This window comes from Eumetopias jubatus, unplaced genomic scaffold (genome assembly GCF_037043125.1).
Source record: "Eumetopias jubatus isolate StellerSeaLion01/CBP00866 unplaced genomic scaffold, mEumJub1_p1.0 scaffold_13, whole genome shotgun sequence".
NCBI classification, from domain to species: Eukaryota; Metazoa; Chordata; class Mammalia; order Carnivora; family Otariidae; genus Eumetopias; species Eumetopias jubatus.
The window spans coordinates 69,366,015-69,387,186 of record NW_028274819.1 but is presented as its reverse complement, the minus strand read 5'-3'; the positions used below and the strand labels follow the sequence as shown (position 1 = coordinate 69,387,186).

Below are 21,172 nucleotides of genomic sequence, written 5' to 3'. Positions count from 1 at the left end.
GCACTTTCCCTGAATTGACTTATGTTTTAAAGTTTCAAGGGATGTTCTAGATAGAAAGATTGTGCCTATAGCCTGAGTTAATAAAGTTGACTTTGCATGAGCTTTTATTTGACTAAATTATGCACATCATATTGTATATTTTGCAATCAATTATTCACCAGTGCTTTAACGTGTACAAGCTAAATTACTACTCTGTGTGAAAGAATTGCTGTTTTCAACCTCTTCATTATTACCTAAGCCAGAAATTTTCATCATTTTTCTGTAAACATGCAATCAACTGGAAGCCCATTCACTTTAGAGTTCTTGGCACCAATTCCTCCTTCTCTCTGACTAAAGGCCCAGTACACATTTCTAAGCAGAATCATGGACATGGAAAAATTGCACTTGATCTTCACCGGAACCCTATGAAGTAGGTACCATTATCTCCATTCAACAGATGAGCAAACTGAGAGTGGTAATATGTTAGCAGATCCAGGATTTTAATTCAGCTATTTCAGACACAAATCATATGCACTGCTTGCAGAGTTATGCTGTCCAACATAGAAAGAAGGAAAGAGTGCTCACAGGCTTTACTGACATTCCTACAGTGTTGCTGCATGGGGAGGGGGGCAGGCGTGAGGGTTTGGACCAATGATACTCTTCTTAAAGCTCCTTGTAAAACAATTTTATTTCCAAAATAACTTTACATTCTCCCTTTTCTATCTATGCTAACAGTACCTTCCCTTTTAATTCACTCAGACTTGAAACTCCAGTGTCATCTGCTAGCCTTCCCTCGCTCCCTTTATGTCATCAAACACTGAGTGACCCTCTTTAGAAGGATCTCACACATCTGTGTATTACCTCACACCTACAGTTCCACAGTGACGTCCTCAACTTTCTTGTTTAAAATTTTAAAAATATTTTATTATTAAAGAACAGTTGACACAGAACTTGTCAGATATACAACAGAGTGATTCAACAATTCTATGCATTACTCTATGCTCACCAAAATAAGTGTAGTCACCATCTATCACTATAAAAGTTATTACAGTGTTATTGAGCATTTTCCCTATGTGGTACTTTTCATCTCTGTGACTTATTTATTTTATAATTGGAAGTTTGTACCTCTTAATCCCCTTCATCTATTTTGTTTGACCTACTCACCTCCTCTCGGGCAACCATCAGTTTGTATTCGTGTTGTCTTTTAGGTTCCACATATAAGTGAAGTTATATGGTATTTATCTTTCTCTGACTTAATTCAGTTAGCATTATACTTGGGTTTATCCATGTTGTCACAAATAGCAAGATCTCATTCTTTTTTTTATGACTGAGTAATATTCTATTGTGTAATATACACCACATATTCTTTATCTATTCATCTATCAATGGACACGAGTTGCTTCCATATCTTGGCTATTGTAGATAATTCTGCAATAAAAATAGAAGTGCATATATTTTCTCAAATTAGTGTTTTTGTATTATTTGGGGTAAATACCCAGTAGTGGCATTACTGGATCAGGTTATTTCTACTTTCAATTTTTTGAGGAACCTCCATACTATTTTCCACAGTGGTTGCCCCGACTCATAGTCCACCAACAGTGCGTGAAGGTCCCTTTTCTCTGGATCCTCACCAACACTTGTTTTTCTTGTCTTTTTGATACTAGCCATTCTGACAGGTATGAAGTGATATGTCATTTGTGGTTTTGATTTGCATTTCCCTGATGATGAGTGATGTTGAGCATCTTTTCATGTATCTGTTGGCCATTTGTATGTTTTCTTCAGAAAAATGTTTATTCTGTTCCTCTGCCCATTTTTAAATCAGATTGTTTGTTTTTGGGGTGTTAAGTTGTATAACTTTTTAAATGTATTTTAGATATTAACCCCTTATCAGATATATCATTTGCAAATATCCTCTCCCATTCAGTAAGTTGCCTTTTTGTTTTGTTGATGCCTTCCTTCATTGTGCAAAAGCTTTTAACTTTGGTGCAGTTCCAATAGTTTATTTTGGCTTTGTCTCCTCACCTGAGGAGACATAACCAAAAATATGTTTCTAAGGCTAATGTCCAAGAGATTACTGCCTATGTTTTCTTCTAGGAGTTTTATACTTTCTGGTCTCACCTTTAGGTCGTTATCCATTTTGGGTTTATTTTTGTGTATGGTGTAAGAAAGTGGTCCAGTTTCATTATTTCAATGTAGCTGTCCAGTTTCATATATTGAAGTGACTGCACTTCTCCCATTGTATATTTGCCTCCTTTGTCATTAATTGACCATATAGGCATAGATTTTTTTCTGAATTCTCTATCCTATTCCAATGATCCATGTGTCTATTTTTATGGGAGTACTATACCATTTTGATTATTATATCTTTGTAGTATATCTTGAAATCTGGGATTGTGATACCTCCAGCTTTGTTCTTCCTTCTCAAGATTGCTTTGGCTATTCAGGGTCTTTTATGTTCCATATAAATTTTAGGATTATTTGTTCTAGTTCTGTGAAAAATACTATTGGTATTTTGATAGGGATTGCATTGATTCTATAGATTGCTTTTGGTAGTATGGATATTTTAACAGTATAAATTCTTCCAATCCACGAGCACGGAACATCTTTCCATTGGTTTCTGTTGTCTTCAGTTTCTTTTATCAGAATCTTATATTTTCTAATATAGGTTTTTACCTCCTGGGTTAAATTTATTCCTAAGTATTTTATTTTTTTTGGTGCAAATATAAATGGGATTGTTTTTTAATTTCTCTTTTTGCTGCTTCATTATTAGTGTAAAGGAATGCAACAGATTTCTGGGAATTAATTTTGTATCCTGCAACTTTAAATAATTTATTTATTAGTTCCAATAGTTTTTTTGGTGAATTCTTTAGAATTTTCTCTATATAGTATCATCGTGTCTGCAAATAGTGACAGTTTGACATCTTCCTAAGTAATTTGAATGTCTTTTTTTTTTTGCTTGTCTTAATGCTCTATCTAGGACTTCCAATATTATGTTGAATAAAAATGGAGAAAGTGGACATCTTTGTTTTGTCCATGATCTTAGAGGGAAAGCTTTCAGTTTTCACCATTGAGTATGATGTTAGGGGTGGGTTTGTGATATATGGCCTTTATTGTGTTGAAGTATTTTCCTTCTAAACCTACTTTGTGGAGAGTTTTTATCATGAATGAATATTGCATTTTTTCAAATGTTTTTTTCTGCATCTACTGAGATGATCATATTGTTTTTTTTCTTTCTCTTGTTAATGTGATGTATCACACTGATAGATCTGTGAATATTGAAATATCCTTTCATCCCTGGAATAAATCCCATTTGATCATGGTGAGTAATCCTTTTAATATATTATTGAATTTGTTTTGCTAATATTTTGTTGAGGGTGTTTGCATGTACATTCATCAGGGATATTGGCCTGTAGTCTTTTTATTGTAGTGTTTGTCTGATATTAGTATCGGGGATTACTGGCCTCATAGAATAAATTAGGACATTTTCCTTCCAATTCTATTTTTCAGAATAGTTTGAGAAGAATAAATATTAGCTCTTCTTTGTTTGGTAGAATTCACTAGTGAAACCATCAGGTTGTGGACTTGTCTTTGTTGAGAGTTTTTAAATTATTGATTCAATTGTGTTACTAGTAATGAGTCTGCTCAAATTTGTTATTTCTTCCTGATTCAGTTTTGAAATTAGTGTTTCTAGGGATTGCTCCTTTTCTTATAGGTTGTCCAATTTATTGGCATATAATTTATTGCAGCATTCTTCTATATTTCATTCTATTTCTGTGGTGTCAGTTGTTACTTCCCTTTTGTTTCTGATATTGAATTCCTTCTCCTTTTTCTTGATTAGTCTGGCTAATGGTTTATCAATTTTGTTGATCTTTTCAAAAAACCAGTTCTTGATTTCACTGATCTTTTCTATTTTTTTTTAAGTTTCAATTTATTTCTGCTCTGATCTTTATTATTTCCTTCTCCTAATTTGGGGCTTTTTTTCTTTTTCTAGTTCTGTTAGGTGTAAGTTAAAGAATTTCCCTTACCATTTCTGATAAGGCTGGTTTATTCATGAAAAACTCCTTTAACATCTGTCTGGGAAACTCTATCTCTCCTTCAATTCTGAATGATAAACTTGCCAGCTAAAGTATTCTTGGTTGTAGCTTTTTGGGTTTTGTTGTTGTTGTTGTTGTTGTTTGGTTTTTGCTTTTTTCCCCCTTTCACCACTTTGAATATATAATGCCATTCCCCTCTGGCCTGCAAAGTTTCTGAAGAAAATAGCCAATAGGATTATGGAGTTCCTCTTGTATGTCATTGTTTTCTTTTCTCTTATAGCTTTTAAAATTCCCTCTTTATTTTTAGTTTTGCCACTTTCATTAATATGTGTCTTGGTATGGACCTCCTTGAGTTCATCTTGTTTGGAGTTTTCTGTGTTTCTGGCCATCGGTGTCTGTTTCCTTCCCCAGACTAGGAAAATTTTCAGCTCTTATTTATTCAAACATGTTTTTTGCCCTCTTGTCTGTCTTTTCTTCTTCTGACATGTCCCTATAGTAAGTATGCTATTATGCCTGATGTTGTCACTGATGTCCCTTAGGCTATTCTCATTTTTTATCATTTTTCTTTTTGCTATTCAGTTTGGTTGCTTACTATTACGCTGTCTTTCAGATCACTGATCCATTCTTCATCTTCTAATCTCCTGTTGATTCCATCTAGTATATTTCAGTTATTGCATTCCTCAGCTCTGACTGGTTCTTTTTTATATTTTCTATCTCTTTGTTGAAGTTCTGTGTTCATGCACATATTGCATGGAGCACTGGGTGCTCAAGATATTTTTATTAAAAAATAACAAAATGCTCAAGGTCCCTCTAAATTTATTCTTTCCTACCTATCCCAGAAAGTATCCCGAATTTGGTTTTTTTATTGCCAGGCATGTTTTTATACACTTAATATGGAAGCATACTTAATGGAGAACATAAAATGAGTTTTGCACATAATCATGCCATTCTGCAACTTTTTTCTTCACTAAACATTGGATCTTTGAAATAAACGTTCATGTTAAATTTTAATATTACATTTTATACATACCTTCATTTTTACATTTTTCTGTTAACAGATACTTAAATTGCTCCCAGTATTTCATTTTTACAATGATGCTGCAATAAATATTCTTATACAGGCACCCATGTATACATGTGTAAATGGTTTTAATCTACAATACAGTTGCAGGGGAATCACTTCATTGAAGGGTATGCACCACTGTTAACTTCTAGTTCTTGCTAAATCCAAACCAGTTATACATATTTATACTACTAGAGGCAAAGGATGAGAGCTTCCATTCCTCATATCCTGGCCAACACTTAGTATTTTCAACCTTTCAGTATTTGCCTATCTGTTGGAGTAACATCATATACCATCATAGTGTTGTTGTTTCCTAATAATTAATGAATTTGATATGATTTTTGTGCATATATCAGCCATTGGATTTTCCTCTTTCAGGAATTTTCAATCCCTTTTTCCAATTTTCTTTTGGTTGTTTATAAAAATGTAAGTCTTAGTTATTATATATGCATTCTTTTTTAAAATTAATTTATTTTTTTATTATGTTATGTTAATCACCATACATTACATCATTAGTTTTTGGTGTAGTGTTCCATTAATCATTGTTTCCATATAACACCCCGTGCTCCATTCAGTGCGTGCCCTCTTTAATATCAATCACCAGGATAGCCAATCCCCCCACACCCTCCCCTATAGAACCCTCAGGTAGTTTCTGAGTCCATAGTCTCTCATGGTTTATCTCCCCCGCCAATTTCCCTGCTTCATTTTTCCTTCCTACTATCTTCTTTTTTTAAAACATATAATGTATTATTTGTTTCAGAGGTACAGGTCTCTGATTCAACAGTCTTACACAATTCACAGTGCTCACCATAGCACATACCTTCCCCAATGTCTATCACCCAGGCACCTGCTGCCTCCCAGAACCCACCACCACTCCAGCAACCCTCAGTTTGTTTCCTGGATTAAGAATTCCTCATAGCAGTGAGATCATTGTTATCTGTATATCTCTGATTGACATATTTCGCTCAGCATAATACCCTCCAGTTCTATCCATGTCATTCCAAATGGCAAGGTTTCATTCCTTTTGATGGCTGCATAATATTCCATTGTGTATATATGCAACATCTTCTTAATCCATTCATCTGTCGATGCACATCTTGGCTCTTTCCATAGTTTGGCTACTGTGGACATTACTACTATAAACATCGGGGTGCAAATACCCCTTCGGATCACAATTGTACCTTTGTGGTAGATACCCAGTAGTGCAATTGCTGGGTCGTATGGTTGCTTTATTTTGAACTTTTTGAGGAACCTCCATACTGTTTTCCAGAGTGGTTGCACCAGCTTGCATTCCCACCAACAGTGTAGGAGGGTTCCCCTTTCTCCGCATCCCCGCCAACATCTGTCGTTTCCTGACTTGTTAATTTTAGCCATTCTGACTGGTACGAAGTGGTATCTCATTGAGGTTTTGATTTGGATTTCCCTGACGCTGAGCAATGTTGAACACTTTTTCATGTGTCTGTTGGTCTTCTTTGGAAAAATGTCTGTTCATGTCTTCTGCCCATTGCTTGATTGGATTATTTGTTCTTTGGGTGTTGAGTTTGATAAGTTCTTTATAGATTTTGGATACTAGTCCTTTATCTGATGTCATTTGCAAATATCTGCTCCCATTCTGTTGGCTGTCTTTTGGTTCTGTGGATTGTTTCTTTTGCTGTTCAAAAGCTTTTTATCTTGATGAAGTCCCAATAGCTCATTTTTTGCCCTTGCTTCCCTTGCCTTTGGTGATGTTTCTAGGAAGAAGTTGCTGCGGCTGAGGTCACAAAGTTTGCTGCCTGTGTTTTCCTTCAGGATTTTGATGGACTCCTGTCTCACGTTTAGGTCTTTCAACCATTTGGAGTCTATTTTTGTGTGTGGTGCAAGGAAATGGTCCAGTTTCATTCTTCTGCATGTGGCTGTCCAATTTTCCCACAGCCATTTGTTGAAAAGACTGTCTTTTTGCCATTGGACATTCTTTCCTGCTTTGTCGAAGATTAGTTGACCATAGAGTTGAGGGTCCATTTCTGGGCTCTCTATTCTGTTCCACTGATCTATGTGTCTGTTTTTGTGCCAGTACCATACTGTATTGATGATTACAGCTTTGTAGAGCTTGAAGTCCAGAATTGTGATGCCACCAGCTTTGCTTTTCTTTTTCAACATTCCTCTGGCTATTCGGGGTTTTTTCTGGTTCCATACAAATTTTTGGATTATTTGTTCCATTGCTTTGAAAAAGTGGATGGTATTTTGATAGGGATTGCATTAAATGTGTAGATTGCTCTAGGTAGCATTGACATCTTCACAATATTTGTTCTTCCAATCCATGAGCATGGAAGGTTTTGCATTTCTTTGTGTCTTCCTCGATTTCTTTCATGAGTATTTTATAGTTTTCTAAGTACAGATCCTTTGCCTCTTTGGTTAAATTTTTTCCTAGGTATCTTATGGTTTTGGGTGCAATTGTAAATGGGATCAACTCCGTAATTTCTCTTTCTTCTGTCTTGTTGTTGGTGTATAGGAATGTCACTGATTTCTGTGCATTGATTTTATATCCTGCCACTTTACTGAATCCCTGTATGAGTTCTAGCAGTTTTGGGGTGGAGTCTTTTGGGTTTTGCACATTAAGTATCATATCATCTGCAAAGAGTGAGAGTTTGAAATCTTCTTTGCTGATCTGGATGCCTTTGATTTCTTTTTGTTGTCTGATTGCTGTGGCTAGGACTTCTAATACTATGTTGAATAGCAGTGGTGATAGTGGATATCCCTGCCATGTTCCTGACCTTAGGGGGAAAGCTCTCAGTTTTTCCCCATTGAGAACGATATTTGCTCTGGGTTTTTCATAGATGGCTTTTATGATATTGAGGTATGTACCCTCTATCCCTATACTCTGAAGAGTTTTGATCAAGAAAGGATGCTGTACTTTGTCAAATGCTTTTTCTGCATCTATTGAGAGGATCATATGGTTCTTTTTCTTTCTCTTATTAATGTATTTTACAACATTGATTGATTTGCGGATGTTGAACCAAACTTGCAGCCCAGGGATAAATCCCAGTTGGTCGTGGTGAATAATCCTTTTAATGTACTGCTGGATCCTATTGGCTAGTATTTTGGTGAGAATTTTTGCACCCATGTTCATCAAGGATATTGATATGTAATTCTCCTTTTGGGTGGGGTCTTTGTCTGGTTTGGGGATCAAGGTAATGCTGGCCCCATAAAACAAGTTTGGAAGTTTTCCTTCCATTTTTATTTTTTGGAACAGTTTCAGAAGAATAGGTATTAATTCTTTAAATGTTTGGTAAAATTCCCCTGGGAAGCCATCTGGCCCTGGGCTTTTGTTTTTTGGGAGATTTTTGATGACTGCTTCAATTTCCTTAGTGGTTATAGGTCTGTTCAGGTTTTCTATTTCTTCCTGGTTCAGTTTGGGTAGTTTATACATCTCTAGGAATACATCCATTTCTTCCAGGTTATCTAAGTAACCTGGCATATAGTTGCTCATAATATGTTCTTATAATTGTTTGTATTGCTTTGGTGTTGGTTGTGATCGCTCCTCTTTCATTCATGATTTTATTCTGGTCATTTCTCTTTTGTTTTTGATCAGTCTGGCCAGGGGTTTATCAATTTTATTAATTCTTTCAAAGAACCAGCTCCTAGTTTCGTTGATCTGTTCTGCTGTTCTTTTGGTTTCTATTTCATTGATTCCTGCTCTGATCTTTATGATTTCTCTTCTCCTGCTGGGTTTAGGCATTATTTGCTGTTCTCTCTCCAGCTCCTTTAGGTGTAGGGTTAGGTTGTGTATTTGAGACCTTTCTTGATTCTTGAGAAAGGCTTGTATTGCTATATACTTTCCTCTTAGGACTGCCTTGGCAGCATCCCAAAGATTTTGAACTGTTGTGTTTTCATTTTCATTGGTTTCATGAATTTTTTAAATTCTTCTTTAATTTCCTGGTTGACCCATACATTCTTTAGTAGGATGCTCCTTAGCCTCCATGTATTTGAGTTCTTTCTGACTTTCCTCTTGTGATTGAGTTCTAGTTTCAAAGCATTGTGGTCTGAAAATATGCAGGGAATAATCCCAATCTTTTGGTACCACTTGAGAACTGATTTGTGTCCTAGGATGTGATCTAGTCTGGACAATGTTCCATGGGCACTAGAGAAGAATGTGTATTCTGTTGCTTTGCGATGGAATGTTCTGAATAGATCTGTGAAGTCCATTTGGTCCACTGTGTCATTTAAAGTCTTCATTTCCTTCTTGATCTTTTGCTTAGATGATCTGTCCATTTCAGTCAGGGGGTGTTAAAGTCCCCCACTATTATTGTATTATTGTCGATGTGTTTCTTTGCTTTTCTTATTAATTGCCCTATATAATTGGCTGCTCCCATTTTAGGGGCATAGATATTTACAATTGTCAGATCTTCTTGGTGGATAGACCCTTTAAGTAGGATATAGTGTCCTTCTTCATCTCTTATTATAGTCTTTGGTTTAAAATCTAATTTGTCTGATACAAGGATTGCCACCCAGCTTTCTTTTGGTGTCCATTGGCATGGTAAATGGTTTCCACCCCCTCAGTTTTAATCTGGGGGTGTCTTTGGGTCTAAAATGAGTCTCTTGCAGACAGCATATCGATGGGTCTTGTTTTTTATCCAGTTTGATAGCCTGTGTCTTTTGATTGGGGCATTTAGCCCATTTATATTCAGGGTAACTATTAAAAGATATGAATTTAGTGCCATTGTATTGCCTGTAAGGTGACTGTTACTGTATATTGTCTGTGTTCCTTTCTGGTCTACGCTGCTTTTAGGCTCTCTCTTTGCTTAGAGGACCCCTTTCAATATTTCTTGCAGGGTTGGTTTCGTGCTTGCAAATTCCTTTAGTTTTTTTTATTTCTCTTTCTATTTTCAATGACAGCCTAGCTGGATATAGTGTTCTTGCCTGCATATTTTTCTCATTTAGTGCTCTGAATATATCATGCCCGTCCTTTCCGGTCTGCCAGGTCTCTGTGGATAGGTCTGTTGCCAATCTAACGTTTCTACCATTGCAGGTTACAGATCTCTTCTCCCAAGCTGCTTTCAGGGTTTTCTCTTTGCCTTTGAGACTCGTAAGTTTTACTATTAGATGTGGGGTGTTGACCTATTTTTATTCATTTCGAGGGGGGTTCTCTGTCCCTCCTGGAATTTGATGCCTGTTTCCTTCCCCACATTAGGAAAGTTCTCTGCTATAATTTGCTCCAATATACCTTCTGCCCCTCTCTCTTTCTTCTTCTTCTGGGATCCCAATTATTCTAATATTGTTTCATCTTATGGTCTCACTTATCTCTTGAAGTCTGCCCTCATGATCCAGTATTTTTTTCTCTCTCTTTTTCTCTGTTTATTTTCGTCATTTGGTCTTCTATATCACTAACTCTCTCTTCTGCCTCAGTTAGCCTAGTAGTTAGTCTTAAAGGGTCTATCCAACAAGAAGATATAACAATTGTAAATGTATCCTCCATTTTTTATTGCACCTCATTAATATTCTTTTTGATTTTGACTTGGTTAGATTTTAGTTCTTTTTTTTCTCCAGAAAGGGTTTCTCTAATATTTTCCATGCTTTTTTCAAGCCCAGCTATTATCTTTAAAATCATCATTCTGAACTCTAGTTCCAACATCTTACTAATGTCCATATTGATTAGGTCCCTGGCAGTCGGTACTGCCTCTTGTTCTTTTTTTTTTTTTTGAGGTCATTTTTTCCATTTTGTCATTTTGTCCAGAGGAGAATAGATGAATGAGAGAACAAAATGCTAACAAGGTAACAACGAACCCAAGAAAAACATCGACTAAACAAATCAGAAGAGACCTGAAACCAGGAAAAAAGAAGGGAAAGGAAAAAGATAAAATCAAACAAACAAAAAACAGAATATGATCAAATATGATCAGGCTGGTGCATAGATCAGTGCTAAACACTAGTTTGGGGGCGTTTTTTGGTCTGTTAGAAGAAAGTGCCTCCCAAAATTTGAAAGAAAGAAAAACTTACATACATAGAAAAATAAGGGTTAATATGATGAAGGGATGGAATATGACTGTAAAGATGAAAATCATAAAAGATTTTATAAAAAGAATTGAGAAGTTAAGAAGTTGGTTGAAAAAAGAAATAAGAGGACTAAAATAAAAAGGGAGAGAATGTGATCAGTCAGGAGACTAGAACAAAGCCATACACTAGAGATTTAGGGTATATTTTGTTCTGTTAGAAGAAACTGTATCCCAAAATTTTAAGGAGAGAACAGCTTATTTATATATACCAAAAATAAGGTTAACTACTATGAAGGGATAGAATATGACTCTAAATATGAAAAATAAAAAAGATTTTTTAAAAAGGGATTGATAAGATGTTGGTTGAAAAAGGGAAAAAAAAAAATTCAAAAAAAAAAGAAAAAAAGAAAATTAAAAAAATTAACTTTGAAAGACTAAAGAATCAGTGGGGAAAAAGCCATGAATTCTATGTGCTGTATCCCCTAGTGCTGGCGTTCTGCCCTTCTCTTTGATCGGTAAACTTGGTCTTGGCTGGCTGCTCTTGCTGCTCTTCTGGGGGAGGGGCCTCTTGCCGTGGTTCTCAAATGTCTTTGCTGGAGGTGGAAATGCCACGCCCTTGCCAGTTCCAGGCTAAGTAATCTGCTCAGGTTTGCTCTTGGGAGCTTTTGGAGGACAAGAGTGAAAATGGCAGTCTCCCAATCTCCGCCCCAGAGGGGCCAAGAACTCAGGGCCCCACTGCTCAGTGCACCCCCAGAGAAAAGCAATCACTCCCATCTCCCCAGTCTCTGGCCGCACTCCATGCTCACCAGGCCTGTGACCGAGCATTTCTATCTCTAGCACACAACCCTGTTTGGAGTCTCCAAACCCAGCAGATCCCTGCAGTGCACCCCCGTGCCGCTCCTCCCGGGGGAGGAATGGGAGTCTTCCTGGATCTGCCACTTGTTGGGTCCCTGCTGGAAGAGCAGTGGCCCGACTGTGCCGTGGATCATGGTTTATGGCAACCCCGAGCTGAGAGCCCACTCCTCGGCTCTGTCTCTGCAGTCAGCTTCCCTGCTTCGATACCTGGGAGCTCTGTTGCACTCAGGCACCCCTGGTCTTTCTGTGATCCCAAGAGTCCCGAGACCATGCTGTCCCAGCAAGGGTTCCACCCCCCGCTTAGCCACTGGAATGACATCCCTTAGTAGAGCAGACTTTTTTATTGTTATGTTAATCACCATATATTACATCATTAGTTTTTTTTTAAGATTTTATTTATTTATTTGACAGAGAGAGACAGTGAGAGCAGGAACACAAGCAGGGGGAGTGGGAGAGGGAGAAGCAGGCTTCCCGCTGAGCAGGGAGCCCGATGTGGGACTCGATCCCAGGACCCTGGGATCGTGACCTGAGCCAAAGGCAGAAGCTTAACGACTGAGCCACCCAGGCGCCCTACATCATTAGTTTTTGATGTAGTGTTCCATGATTCATTGTTTGTGCATAACACCCAGTGCTCCACGCAGAATGTGCCCTCTTTAATACCCATCACCAGGCTAACCCATCCCCCTACCCTCCTCCCCTCTGAGGGTTCTACCTCAGTTTGTTTTTCAGAGTCCATCATCTTTCATGGTTCGTCTCCCCCTCTGACTTACTCCCCTTCATTCTTCCCCTCCTGCTATCTTCTTCTTTTTCTTTTTTCTTAACATATGTTGCATTATTTGTTTCAGAAGTACAGATCTGTGATTCAACAGTCTTCAGCAGAGCAGACTTCTAAAAGTCCTGATTTTGTGCTCTGCTGCTCTATCACTTGCCAGCAGTGGCTGATGGAGGCCCCTTCCCCCACCATCTATCTTCCCGAATATCACCTCGGATTCACTTCTCCGCACGTCCTACCTTCCAGAAAGTGGTCGCTTTTCTGTTCAGAGAGTTGCTGCTATTCTTTTCTTCCATTTCCTGTTGAGTTCGTAGGTGTTCAGAATTGTTTAATCCCTATCTAGCTGAATTCCTGGGACCAGACAAAATTTAGGTCTCCTACTCCCCCGCCATCTTACTAGATATTCTCCCTGCTCTCATCTCCTTTGGTACCTAGAAGGATTATGTTTTTATTCAGATGTGTCAATCCATCAATCTGCCATCATTCTCCTACTAAAAGTTCTCAAAAAAAAAAAAAGTGACCAATAGTTACACCTATCTCTAACTTCTCAGATGTTCCCAACTTTCCATAACTTCTGTTAAGGAGCCTTCTGCTATAACCTACTGAGTCAAAGCTTTCAGTCCCCAAACTCCTATTCCATGCTTTCTCTTGATACCTTATCTACCTTCCCCCTTGCCCTACAATAATGACCATTAAAGTCCTGGAAGACAGATTCTAGGTTCTTACTTGTATCTGCAACACAAATGCACAGTCTCATCTTTTCTTGGTAATAATTCACCACTCTGTAAAACTTGCTTATCCAGTGGTATTCCCTTGGCCACCCCCCTTTCCCAAGCTTGCCAACTTAATGAAACTTGTGGCCAACTCCTTAAGACTGATCTCTGGCTTGTGTTTGCTTTCTCTGCCATTGTCTGTTAATTATTCTATAAATACTCTCAGCATGTCTGGCTTTCTCTGTGTACTTGATGTATTTTTGTTTGTAGATATAATCATCCACCTTGGGCTTATATATGTCTTGATAGTTGGAGAGGCCTTGGTGGCTTGTGTTTTGGGGAATCTTCTAGATATGAAGACAATAGCTATGACCAGCCAAGGCTGCTAACTTCCTGCCAGATATTCCACCAGAAATCAGTCTAACTAATACTTAGAAACTTAGGTTCAGGGCTTAGAATAGGCACAGCCAACGTTGAAGTTATGAGAAATCTTACAGAATTGTTAACAGAAGAGGTTACTCCACCCCCAGAGACCAACAAAGATCAGTATATTCCCTAGCTCAAGTGGCCCTCAACAACAGGATTCCATTAGATTATTTACTCACAGCCCAGGTGGAGTATTAACATAGCTAATACCTCTTGCTATACTTGAATAAATACCTCACAACAAGTAGAACTAGAAACCACTAAGTTACTCAAACTAGATTCCTTTGGGTGCCTGGGTGGCTCAGATGGTTAAGCATCTGCCTTCAGCTCAGGTCATGATCCCAGGGTCCTGGGATTGAGTCCCGCATTGGGCTCCCTTCTCCTTGGGAGACTGCTTCTCCCTCTGCTTCTCTCTCTCTCTCTCTCTCTCTACCCCCCTCTGTCTCTCATGAATAAATAAATAAAATCTTTAAAAAAAACTAGATTATTTTTTAATTTTATTATGTTATGTTACTCACCATACATTACATCATTAGTTCTATATTCACTGTTGGCGTATAACACCCAGTGCTCTACTCAATACATGCCCTCTTTAATACCCATCACCAGACTAACCTGTCCTCCCACCCCTCTCCCCTCTAGAACCCTCTGTTTCTCAGTCTATAGTCTCTCATGGTTCGTCTCACCCTCCAATTCCCCCCCATTCATTTTACCCTTCCTACTATCTTTTTTCTTTAACATAATAACTAGTTAGATTCTTAAAGGGACATATGAGCTATTAACCTTAAAAGAATCAGTTATCTTAACAGCAAAAAATGTTTTTTTTCAAGAATAACAAAGAATTGCAATTTGAGACAAGCAAGTTATGGCAAAAGCATAGGGCAAGTTAGTTCCACAAACACAGCAGAGAAATTTTATTTTATGGAGAAGGAGGAAGTGGGGAGAGGTTGTTTTGAATGAAAGTCCTTTGGAGAAAAACAAGAATTCAGGGTGATGACAGTTTTTCATTGGCTGTGTTGCAGGGGTGGTTGATTTCTCATAGGAGATGCAATGTACATTGTTCCCTATTGGGGCCAGCAATTGAGAATTCTTTTCTGTTGTGCATTCTTCTGTTAGGGGTCTGCAGTTGATAATTCTTCCTCTAACTGGCATTGAGTGGTATGGCTCCCACTTCTACTATCTCAAGTCCACTTTAGTGAGGGTCTCCCTTTTTGATCAGGATTTTTGTTCCCAAGCATCACTAATCAAGAGTCAGGTTTTCTTTATTTACTGGTTTTATCCCTAGATGCCAGGACAGATCTTCCTGGTTGTCATGTCCTATATCAGAGTGCATAACAGTTGAAAACCACTTAAGTCCCCATTTGGGTAATGAGAAAGCTCATACTCAGGCACTTACCATCTAAGGTCCATATCTTCTCAAGGTCATTAGTGTTGGAGACCATCTCCTTATTGGGGACATCATTTTTCAAAACAGAAGAACTAACAACAATTCCAAATTGTATGATGGTTCTAAATCAGGACCCTAGATCTGAATGTAGCCAGCTGAAAGATGCTAACTTAGGGGAGAAGAATTCTCCAGCAAGGGGCAAACCCAGAGTCATGTATGTCTTCTACCCACTGTGAATACTGTAAGAGCACACTGAAAGAATTAACTGAGTGCATTTGGAAAAATACAGTGCAGGCATAAACATGAAGCAATAGCTAATGAAGTTTTTGCAAAAATAGCAAAACTTCAAAAAACAGCATTAAAACAGTATTATTTCAAAAAAACTGTTTGTAAACAAATGTTATCCAATGACATAGTCTGTAAGGTTGCAAATTCAGAGACCATAAATTTGGATTAAGAATCCAGAGTCAAATAAGACTTGTGAAATCTGAACTTTCTAACCCTTCAGAAAAAGGAAGTAAAGAAATAATTTGTCCTGGGGTCATGATGAGACTATTTCCGAAAGGCCACAATCAAAAGAGGTTTCCTCCTTTTGCAATGGTTTGGGAAATGCACACAAAGCAGGTCCCTTCCATGAAAGAGATAGTAGAAGCAAACAGTGAGGAAAAGGTATACAGGCCTGGTCTGGACATCTTGAGAAAGCGGTTCATCAGATGTCATCTGCTTCAATTCCAGGAAATCTTTACTTTTAGGTCACCAGCTGGTGTGCAGGCCCAATCAGGGTTTGGTACTTTCTTTAAATTTGTCACATGAATCCAAGAGTCTATTCCTTGGAGTTGGATGGCACAAGGACTAATTAGCAGTTTCTTTGAAGAGCCTTTCTATAAAGATTGAAAAGATTCTTTGTGGAGGTGTCTTTTGCAACAAATGAAATCTCCAGGTTGCATGGTATGATGCTTATGGTGGTTATCTCCCGGGAGTGAAAAGATTGCTCAACCAAAGCATGGTTATTTTTAATAGAAGTAATTAGGTGTTTATAATATTGAAGTATATCTCCTTCTATCAGCTGTGGGTCAGAGGAGGGAGGAGCCTCCAGGGACTGGATGCCCTCTGACCATCTCAAAAGATGAGAGTCTGAGTTTCAAAGGGGATGGAGCTGAGATTTAGAGGGAGTAATAGTATTTTTGGCCAAGATACTTGGAGGGTTGCTACAAATTTTGCTAATTGAGTCTTCATAGTGTCATTTGTGTGTTCAACTAACCCTAAGGAGTGAGGACGATATGCACAAAAAAAAGTGTAGTAAAACCAGCCAAACAAAAAAGACTGTCAAAGCACCCAACCAGTACAATGATTTCCCCTATCACTATTAAGTTCAAGAGGAAGTCCCCAAGTAAAGATAATTTTTTTCTGACAGAATCTGTAGCTATGGAAGTAGCAGTGGCCTATGTACAAGGGAAAGCTTCAGTCCAGTGAGAAACCATGCAAACCATGACTAAAAAACATTCTGAAATCCATCTTTGTGAACAGGTTTCCCTGGACTATATTTTGGTTGGGTGGGACAAATGAGGTGAGCACTTCTGGTGGCCTTGTTAATACTTCCCCACCAATATTATTTGGCCAAAAGTAGACTTCTTTTTATTAAACTATCAATTATTAGGTATCTCTTGTCAATTTTATTATTGTCAAGATAATCTTGTCAGATAATATTATTTGGAAGAACACCTCTTTGGATCATGACAGAGATTTGGCTATTGGTTTCCTTGAGAGCATCATTTCAGGCAGAAATGTCAGTGAGGTGGTTTCCTTTAGGACTCTAGTGAAGAGTCTGGAAGGTCCAGAGCCACCTGTAAAAGTATGGCATCTGATACATTTTGGACATAGGAACCATTTTTAATTTATCCCCATTAGAGGTAAAACAACAAAAATTTCATTGGTTCCACGAGCACCAAAGTCACGAGCACCAAAAAGGCATACTGACTTTCAATATAAATGTTTGTAGTTTTGTCCTTAGCCTGAATACAAAGATAGTTAAAGGGAAGCCCATGATTATTTCTTCAGTGGTCTTAAATAAAGGCAATGGCAGAAATGGCTCTGAGGCAAAGGGGTTTTGCCTGTACTACAGGGTCTAGTTGCTGAAGGAGGAGAAGTAGGTGGTGCTCAAAACATTTTGAGGTCTGGGATTCCGTTTCTTAGGGATTGCTCTTTAGAGCAAAAGGAAAATTACTAAACAGCACAGTATTAACAGGAACAGTCTGTTCTGAAAGGAATCTGACCAACGGCCAGCACAACAGTTCCAATAGGAATAGTCTGGGTCCAAAAAGGAATCGACTGAAGACCAAATTAGTACTCTCAGATAGGACAAGGCCTTAAAACAGATCTTGAAGAAAACCTGGAGAGCTGAAACACAAAGCAAGCAGAGTTCAAAATCCAGGAGAAAATTTACCTTCAAATTCTGGGGTCAACAAAAAATCGGTGAACCCAGTTAGCCTGTGCGTACAAGCTCCTGTTTGCTCCTCTTTCTGATCATTCCATAATGTTAATCTTAAAAATAACTTCTATTTTACCAGCAAAAAAAAAAAAAATGGGTTTGTTAGGGAGTAAGAAAATTTCAATTCGGGACAAGCAGTTATGGAAAATCCATAGGTGAGATGAATAATAGAGAAGAACATTATTTTATGGAAAGGAAGGAGGAAGTTGGGAGGGGTTGTTCTGAATGAAAGTCTATGGGGAAAAAAATAGAGTTCAGGGTGATGATGGCTTCTCACTGGTTGAGTTGCATGGGTAGTAGATTTTTCATAGGAGACGCGTTTGTCCATCTTTCCCTATTAGGGCCTATAATTGACACTGAGTGATAGGACTCCCCCTTCTTGCATCCCTAGTCTACTTTAGTGAGGTTTACATTTATTAATTTTCACAAATCTTACCCCAGGATGGTTCAGACCTAGGTTTTCTTATGTTTTGAACTGGCTTACTTCCTGACTTGGAGCTCTCTTGCATTCAGGTTTTCAAATTATATTGTTGATTATTTTAATTTGTGCCTCATTTACTATTTTCAAATTTCATGTGCCATGTATTTCTGGTTGTTGTTGTACTACTACTTAAAATGTCAAACTCAAAACCATTCATCAGAATGGTTACCCTTTGACTAAAGGAAATGAGAACCCAAGTTGATGTCTACACCTTATTTCCTCAAACCTCCTTGTTACTCAACTGTGGCCAAAGACTTTCACCTAGCATGCTTGTTGAACATAACAAATATCAATGAACATAAAGCTCTCTCCTCCGCAGTACATGATGGACCCAAAGCAGGTTGCCAACCACTCTAGCAGTGAAATGGGCTTACACAATCATAAAAATGGATCATCAATGCTTTATTGCCATTAAGATTCAAAGGAGGTGATGTAAAAGAAAATTCCAAAGTGAAGCTAGCATTGCTAAGAGAGTCATTCAAAATAGGGCAGGGAAGACGTTCAGGAAGCAGGGCTTATACACATCTCCTATTTCAATTTTTGGAACACCAAGAACTCTTGACTTTGTCAACTGCAACTTTTCAGTTGCACCAAGACTGCCTGCCTCCTGGAACACATTCTAATTTGGACTGGACTAGAGACAATGTAACAACTGCTAGCTAAATAGCCAATCATGCATTAATTAGATAGTCAGTTTACCTCTGGCAGCACCAATCAGAATTCTTTCAAAACAAGTAATGTAACCTTGTGGATTTTGCCTTTATAAACCTGTACTCCCTGATTGCAATTCTAAGCATAAGCACACTTTTGATGTGTGTAGTCTGTATGCCTCACAGATTATTTATATTCCCTAAAACCCCAATAAATGAAGAATAAAATAAATGGCATTTCCTAATAGCTGTTCTTTTTTCTAATTCTTTTTTGTTGCTGACACAGGAGTGGTGACCAATAGGCAGAAGTTATGAAACCCTAAACATAATGCAGAAAGAAGTCAAAACGCCCAGCAAAACTTAGGGAGGCTCAGGAATTGGAGAGACCAAGTATCAGTGAAGACTTGTGGTAAGACATGAGCCTGAAAATCAGATACCCAGGGCCCCTTCCCACGCACAAGAATAAGTCTCACAGGCCCTACAGAAGAACAAGTTTCACAGTCTGGAGAAACTGGGCAATAGTGGCTTGACTTGGGCACACGCAAAAAGCTGGGCTGGAGTACTCAACAGAAACAGGCCATTGACTCCCTCTCATGGACTGTATCCTCTAGGGGCAAGAGATGACAGAGACAAAGCACCAAGGACAAGATCTCTAGAGGCTGACATTGGGGGCCTCCAACTGAGAAGGCTGGCTGGCTATCCAGCCACTGCACTGTAAAGCCCACTTTCCCACACATCTTCCCATGGCTTTGAATGCCTCCCTCTTAAATAAGAACATTTGGCATCACCAGTTATGAACATAAAATATTAAGGGGAAAATTTTTTTAATTGAATATGAAAAATTATTTTTCTCAGAAAGTAAGACACTACATCATGAAAAAAAGTTAAAAAATATATTTAAAAAAAGCCAGAGACCAAAAGTTAGCACTTTGAAATAATATATCAGAAAGAGAAATAAAAGTATTGGAAGATAATTTAGAAGGCAAATTTATAAAATACTATACAAAAGAGAAAAAAAAAATGAGTTAAGAGAATTGATCCAAGATGTCCAATATCCCATTAACAGGAGTTCCAGAAAGAAAGGAAAAGTAGAGTTCCGTCAGAGCGGACATCTTGTGGCTGTGTCATGCGCGTGAACCCCGTAGGGCCGGGGAGGCACCAGCTGCCGCGCGGGGAGGAGGCCGAGGCCGCAGCTTGAGGGAGGCCCCGGCCCCTCTGCGCCTGTGTCTGGCAGAGCCGGTGTGAGACAAAGAGACAATCCTTCCCTGCCGCCCGGATAATCAAGAGTTTTGGCCAGACCTTTGAGCACACACCGAGAGAGTGAGGAGCCAGACGAAAAGCACAGACTATGGCGCTGAAACGGATTAATAAGGAACTTAGTGATTTGACCCGTGACCCTCCAGCACAATGTTCTGCAGGTCCAGTTGGGGATGATATGTTTCATTGGCAAGCCACAATTATGGGACCTAATGACAGCCCATATCAAGGCAGTGTATTCTTTTTGACAATTCATTTTCCTACAGACTACCCCTTCAAACCACCTAAGGTTGCATTTACAACAAGAATTTATCATCCAAATATTAACAGTAACGGCAGCTTTTGTCTCGATATTCTAAGATCACAGTGGTCTCCTGCTTTAACTATTTCTAAAGTTCTTTTATCCATTTGTTCACTGCTATGTGATCCAAACCCAGATGACCCCCTAGTGCCAGAGATTGCACGGATCTATAAAACAGAGATAAGTACAAAAGAATATCTCGGGAATGGACTCAGAAGTATGCCATGTGATGCTACCTTAAAGTCAGAATAATCTCCATTATAGCTGGAATAAACTTTAAATTACTGTTCCTTTTTTGATTTTCTTATTGGCTGCTCCCCTATCAGACCTCATCTTTTTTAATTTTATTTTTTGTTTACCTCCCTCCATTCATTCACATGCTCATCTGAGAAGACTTAAGTTCTTCCAGCTTTGGACAATAACTGCTTTTAGAAACTGTAAAGTAGTTACAAGAGAACAGTTGCTCAAGATTCAGAATTTTTAAAAAAATGGAGCATGTGTATTATGTGGCCAATGTCTTCACTCTATCTTGGTTATGAGACTAAAACCATTCCTCACTGCTCTAACATGCTGAGGAAATCATCTGAGGGGGAGGGGGAGGGAGATGGATGCTCAGTTGTCACATCAAAGGAAGCAGCATTATTCTAGCATCCAGTCTTTTTTTAAGCCTTCCACTGTTAGAGATTTGAGGTTACATGATATACTTTATGCTCATAACTGATGTGGCTGGAGAATTGGTATTGAATTTATAGCATCAGCAGAACAGAAAATGTGATGTATTTTATGCACGTCAATAA

General features: G+C 38.3%; 1 pseudogene; it reads left to right on the top strand.

Annotated features, from left to right (window-relative positions):
- Positions 1 to 19,926: 19,926 nt before the first annotated feature.
- LOC114199710 (ubiquitin-conjugating enzyme E2 D3 pseudogene) lies at positions 19,927 to 20,627 on the top strand (annotated as a pseudogene).
- The last annotated feature ends 545 nt before the right edge of the window (positions 20,628 to 21,172 follow it).